The sequence below is a fragment of the Acipenser ruthenus genome, chromosome 14, assembly GCF_902713425.1.
Source record: "Acipenser ruthenus chromosome 14, fAciRut3.2 maternal haplotype, whole genome shotgun sequence".
NCBI lineage: Eukaryota > Metazoa > Chordata > Actinopteri > Acipenseriformes > Acipenseridae > Acipenser > Acipenser ruthenus.
Window position 1 is genome coordinate 6,482,264 of NC_081202.1, and position 7,134 is coordinate 6,489,397.

The 7,134-nt window shown below is 37.9% G+C and overlaps 1 pseudogene; it reads left to right on the forward strand.

The window, feature by feature from the left end:
* LOC117419710 (probable methyltransferase-like protein 25) overlaps positions 1-6,015 on the forward strand; it is a 25,001-nt pseudogene extending 18,986 nt beyond the window's left edge.
* The last annotated feature ends 1,119 nt before the right edge of the window (positions 6,016-7,134 follow it).

Sequence of the window (7,134 nt, forward strand, 5' to 3'; positions counted from 1 at the left end):
ACTTGATGGCTCACTGCTCTACAGCACTGCTTTGTTCCATCAGTGTCTGAACAGACTTAAATGTGTTGGAACAGGAGAACCTGAGCTCTTGAGAACAATCCAGCAATATCATTAAATCCACATCGCATTCAGAGGGGTGATTATCTTACCTTCGTAATGCAGGGCAGTTATTCCTCAGGGGCAGTTTGATGGAGATGTCTTGCCAAGGTAGTGAGGTTTAGAGAAATTAAATCGATAAAGGTCTTCCCACGCAGACTGAGGAGAAGGGAAAAAAATAAAGAGCTTGTGATTATTCCACATATTGGCCTCAAGACACTACAGTACCATGACAGATCTCTCCTTTGTTTCACATTTGATTTTGCTTTGTACAGTCCTTGCGCTTGTTCTTATTACACTCTGAACTTGGAAAGGACGTTCTAACTAACCCTTCAAATTACAATGTTTGCATTGTGGCAGCATGATTCATGATATTCTTGTTGGTTATTTAGGAAGAGGAAAGATGATAAGTTTAGCCTGAACACTTGTTAGAAGCTAAATTCAAAACTATGACCTTTTTGTTTTTCTTTTTAGGAAAACACCCCATGGTCCACATTGGTGCAATTATTTGATCCCTTGAAATCCCCAAGATATTATGCAGTCGTTGGAGTAAACTCAATCCATTAAGTTTTAATGTGTATGTCAATGAGGAATACGTTTTTACCTGCAATCGTTAAACATTGTTTTTGTATTGTACCAACAAAGAAATTATGGCATTAGTTGTGACACAGGAGACATTTTAATAAATCAAATTTTTATTGTGTGTAAAAAAAAAAAAAAAAAAAAAAAAAAAAGTATGATGCTTTGTTCTATTAACGATGATAATTTCTTAAAACCCGACCATGTTACACAGTTTGGTTCTCTGTAAACCAGTCAGATTTATTGCAAGGATTTGGTATTTTAAAAGTCAGTAAATTGCAAAGGATCATTTCAATGGAGAAAGAGGCTGTGTCTAGTCAGGTGTTCATTTGAATTGATGGTCATGCTATAAAATAGATGTTACAGATAAATCAATTCTGTAAATGTATTGATCAGTCACCCTCCTAATCGCTTAATCAGTTCCAGTAGAACGGCTGACCGCTGCAACAACTGGAACAAATGGAGACGTTTGCGCCAGGGGTAATTTACAAAAAGAAAATCAGCTTTGTTATCCCTGTAACTGAAAACAGCTTGACTTGGAGGAGGGAGCATATAATCCAATTGAAGTCAGGAAAGTCTCTAAAAATAAGTTGATTTAGTACATGCAACATTGGAAGCAGGGCAAGATCTTAATTTAAGGTAATTAAAACAAATTAGGTCATTTAAAAATGTATTTTCTTTTTCTTAAAAAATGGTATGTTTTACGTAATCTTCTGTTTATTTATAAAGAATGATGCTTAAATCTCTGGAAACAAAACAGAAACGTCGCCATTTTTGAGAAACAGTGAAATTGTTTAAATTACCATATTTTATTGGGATTCCCCAGTAAAAATTCAATGCTGACACTACTTCTTCAGTATTTTAACCTTTTTGAGATTCCGACTTTTCAGTATTCTGGAAACTCCTTGGGCAACTGTAAGTGTATCATTTTGGTGACATAATATTGCAACCTTATTGTGAGTTTTATTTATTTATTTTTTTAATTTGTTTACCCCTGTTTTTCTTCTTAAATCAAATGTTGCCAAATCGCAGCAACCCACTTACTGATCAGGAGGACTGAAGAGAATCATAAACAATCTCCTGCTAGTTTAAACAGGAGCTTTTTAGGCAGTTGCCTGGCATTCCTTTAGCAGCTTTATCAAGGAAATCTTTATTGTACACCTATAAAGAGTAACAAAGTCTGACAGCTCAACACAGTTTTATTTGGTGTCTCCCTAAGAATTTCCTTCTTTTTTTGTGCTGTTTCTGTTCAATAAATAACCGAAGTATAAAAGCTAAATATGTAGTTTATACAAAATAGTTTGAATTAACAAAACCAAATAAACCATTACACTTGGTGAACGCCCATTTTAAAGGAATATGTTATTAGATGAATTAATGATAATGAATGCAGTTGACCTTACCTATTAATTGTGCAGCAAACTTTCCGTCTAAATCAATGTGTATTTGGTGATTGTTCAATGAATAATAAAAATAGTTTTTCAGCTATCCTTGCTGAGATGAGAAAAAAAAAACAAATGCAAGTGCGCTTTAAGCTGGTCGGGGCACAGCAAGGCAGTTTAAGCTCTTTGGCCTCCCTGCCTGTTATGTTTCATAATGAATTGATCTAAGGAACTTTTTTTCATTACGTAGTTCTGTGCATTGTCATAGAAACCGCTAAATATTTCATCTAAAGTATGTGTACGTTTTGTCTTGGCTTAAGTTCAGTTAAAAAAAAAAGCTCTGTAATCATTCACTTAAAAGAGGTTCTATTTTGAGTCATTCTAATTCTAAATATTCTCAGTCAACTCCTATTTACAGAGGATAGTCAATTATAAATCACATGACATCTGTACAATATCTGTTTTTATGATTTATAATACGTTTCTATGTTGTAAGTAGAGTGTCTTCTATTAAAAAATCAATATGAGATTTCGCACAGTTTGAGCACTAGATAGGACAAAATGCTTTGTATGGAGATCGTTCTTCCAAACTGTTCAAATCTCTCATACAATAAGAGTCATGAATGAACTTATAAATCGAGTGCCTGAAAAGGTCCTATGTATCTAAACATCCAAACATATTCTTGAAATGTTCTGCACACATAAGTTTATCTAGTTTAATAATACACCAACATATACTCTTTAGTTATTATCCTCACATTGTAGAGGTTTATTCCAAATATAAGACAGCTCTTCATACAGATGAGAGTCCACGTTTCATCCATCTGATGTCCGTTACCACAACAACGTTACTGAAATAACTTGAGTACTGTTCATTTTCACAAAAAAAAGAAATTAATGAACCTTGGAATCCACGTCTGCATGGCTGTGTTTATGCTGGCCTTACTGTTAGTCTATTATTTCATTGCATCCCTCAACTAGAATCCTTTCTTGTAACACATTATTCAGTTACATTAATAGTACACAAACTCAGAATTCATACATATTCCACTGGCAAAGATGGGTCTTGGTTTATTTTGTACCCTCAAAAACACAAGCACCACTCAGGGCATACCACAAACATGGGTGTGTTTTTACCAATGTAGTGTCACATACTATGATCAACATGCAGATGAGCAGGCATCCACCACTTTGAACATGTTTAAAGACAGGATTAAGGAGCAGGTAATGTATAGACAATGTAATTTATGGCACTTATTATAAGACCCATGTACAGTACACAGTCTGCCACTTCATTAAGACCTGTCCACCTGATTGGATTTGGCATTGCCCTGGTGTGGGACATGTTTTCCTGGCAAACCCTGAGTCCCTTGATTACTCTGATAGGTCAAACCAATGCTGTAGTTTAATGCTGTGGTCCAACCTGATATTAAGTGACCAGGCAAGTTTTGATTATATTGTCTGCAAATTAAATGTTAAATGTTGCATCTCACTGGGCTTCTCATCTTCTCAGGGACTTAACATTTTAAATGAACTGATTTTAAGTGTGATCTGGATTCGGAATTAGATGCATCCAGCTCCATATGAGTAAACAGCTGCACCCCAAGCCTATAAGGGAGGCGAGGAACTGCAGTTTACACAACATGTAAAGTGAACGCTTTTATTGAGGTGAACATGTAATTGTAGACCAAGGATGTTTATTTGCACTTAATGAAGGAAACAGATTTGATTTAAGTCTCGGTTCTTCAATACATCAAGGTAATTAACATAATTCCAGTCAGTTATTATGGCAGATGAAAGGGAAGCTTGCTTGCAGGCATTTAATCAACAGTGATGAGTGGAATGCCACGTTTACAATGGGTAGATTACAACATCTAAAATGTAGTTCCAGTTTAAAACAATGGGAAAAGAACCCAACCCACTGCACATTATGGTTATTCAGTTCGATCATCTTGGTGAAAAGTAGCACTAAACTGAACAGAAAACCAGGGGAGCGTATGCTAGGTTAGTATGTGGGGCACCAACCAAAGATCAGAGGGAATTATATGTCGCTTACCGGTTTAATACATTTCACAAAAAATACATCGATTTTTATTGCATTTAAGAAAGAATGTCTGTTTTTTAAGAATCCATTAAGCCTGAATAAATAATCATCCTTTCAGGAGACACCCAGTCGTCTTCAGGATAGATTTACACTAATAGGATTTTCCACAATGGTTTTAAAGCAATACAAAGCTAGGAGCATTTGATACTGATGCATCTTTGAATGGCATTCATCCTTAAATTAATTCAAGGGGCCCTCTACCTCTCTTAAACCATGTTGACTCAGTTTACTGTACCCCCAGGGGCAGACAATGTTTTTTTATGACCTAATACCTATCCATTAGGATATGTCTTATTTTCAACCTGGCGTTACCAAGATTGATTCTGTTTATGCTCCTGTCGTCATGAATGTGTAAATAATGTACTACCGTGGTTGAAATACTGTTTTATTTTTCTCTTCCCTGCCGATTAACGGTCTCCAACAATAAAGTCTCAGTGTGATTTGTGGGGTTTGTTTTTCTTGTCCCTAAGTTCAGATCATAAATGCTAATAACTGATCCCTTTCATTTTCTCAATCATGCTGGGAAAAAAACCACAGTCCCCCAGCATCGAGATGTAGACCCATATATTTGAAGTGCAGCCGACAAAAAGAAAACTTGCTGGGGACGCCTCTTAGAAGTAAAGCAGTGGGGAGGCCAAAGCACCAGGGACGAACGCAAATAAAATGCTGAGTGCCTGACTATGATCCATTCAAAAACAAAATAAATAGGGAGGAAATATCTAGAGAATTAAATATGGAGACTGGGTTTATAAAAAGTGTGAGGGATGATATAATGGAAAGCCCCGTCCCCCGTCCCTCGTCCCTTCTTTCGAAGAAACATCTGAATTGAATGGTAGCTTAACATGCCACTTAGTCAATCTGTGGATAAATACAGTACCTCAAATGTCTTCCTGTTCAGCAGTGAGGAATATCAAAGCACTAAATTACTGTAGTTCCATCCATTGTGACCTCTAACTTAATGTGGCTTCACAGTAGGTCACTGGCGTCAGCAAGTGTTTTTTTATGAAGAGAAACGTTAAACAAAGCATGAATTTCAACTTATAGAATGCATGTTTGAGATGTTTCAAACTTTCAAAAAGCATGATATTGAACCACAGAGAAGAGTACAATCCCTCTGGCACTTGACAACCATGTTCTTTAGGAGTAGCTGACCAAGTATTAACAAGCACCACATTCAAAACATGAGCCCAACAAAAAAAGCCACCCCCATGCATGCAGTGCTGTACCACTCTAAAACTATGTTATAAATTGCAGACAGACACAATCTGGGTTTATTGTAGTCGCAAAATAACTCAATTCCTTCACAGTACCTAAGCAAAGTAGTCTTGCTCCTACACACACTCCGCCTGCACTAGAAGATGCTTTACCTCCGCTACGCTCCCCTGCCTCCAGAGCCCGCTCCTTCTCCACCCTTGCTCCGCAGTGGTGGAATGACCTTCCTACAGATGTCAGGACTGCCCAGTCCCTGACCACATTCCGGTGCCTCCTTAAGATTCACCTCTTCAAACAGCACCTGTAGAACTCCTCTGTTTGTATCCTGGGACACTATCACCCTTCATTTAAATGTGCTTTATTTTGCTCTTATCTGCCCCCTATTTTACTGCATTTAATCCTGTACTTCAGAATACTGGAATCTGCCAAGTGTTTAACCTGTAGTATTTTGTATTTACTCATCCTGATGTAACTATCACTATTATCTGCTGTATTATTGAATTGTGGTTTGTCACACTTGTACTTTGCTTGAACAAAAGTTATTGTATTTCTTGCTCTTATTGTATTACTTGTATTGTAACACTTGAAATGTATTTGCTTACGATTGTAAGTCGCCCTGGATAAGGGCATCTGCTAAGAAATAAATAATAATAATAATAATGTGTTCTTGACAGCTGGTATCGTTTGAGTCATCAGCTCACCTTGAGATACATTAGCATTACAAGCTATGCCAACTATTGTATCAACATCAGACAGGAACACTTTCAATTAGCTGCAGTGTTTCAGTGATTCCAAAGCCTAAACAAGTGTTTTGTGGCCATCTTCCAAATTGCTTTGAATGTGCATTTCAAATTACTGGTCCTTTAATGATGACAATTAACACATATAAAGAAGCCCAGCAAGAGGTTTCAAATACAAAAGACACTTTGAAATGCCCTGACGAAAACATAATGTGAGTCAATGGGTAAAGCATATAAAAGCATAACATAGAAGGTGTACACATAAGTAACTTGCACAGTATTGAAATGCTCCAGATATAAAGTACAGTAGCACAATACAGAACACTGCAATATATATGTCAACAGGTTTCTTTTTAATTATTTAAACAACGGTTCAGATAAGCTGCGTGCCTGCAGTTTTTTACACATTAAAAAATCCAAAATACTCACTAAATTTAAATTTAATGCATAAAAAATATGCACAGCAATTTTGCTGCACAGCTTGTCTGCGTCCCCTCCCGCCTCCCCTAAAACTTCCACTAACAACTACATCTCCCAGAATACAATGTTTTCAGTTACTAGGAAACTGTACACAAGAAACACCAACACGGAAGGTGATTAAGGGCTGAGCAGTCCTGATATCCGTGGGTAGGTCGTTCCACCACTGAGGGGCAAGGGAGGAGAAGGAGCAAGCTCTGGAAGCAGGGAAGAGGAGGCGGGGGTACAGCTAATCTGCCAGTGGAGCGGAGGGGCGAAAGGGGGTGTAGGGTGAAATGAGGGTCTGGAGAGGAGGGAGCAGAAAGGTCGAGACAGCGATAGGCAACTACAAGGGTTTTGAATTGGATGCGAGCAGTGATAGAGAGCCAGTGCAGAGAGTGGAGCAGCGGTGTAGCATGGGAGAGACGAGGAAGGGAAAAGACAAGGCGAGCAGCAGAGTTTTGGATGAGCTGGAGCGGATTGATAGCAGAGGCAGGGAGGCCAGCTAGGAGGGAGTTGCAGTTGTCAAGGCAGGACAGTACCAGGGCCTGAACTAGGAGCTGGG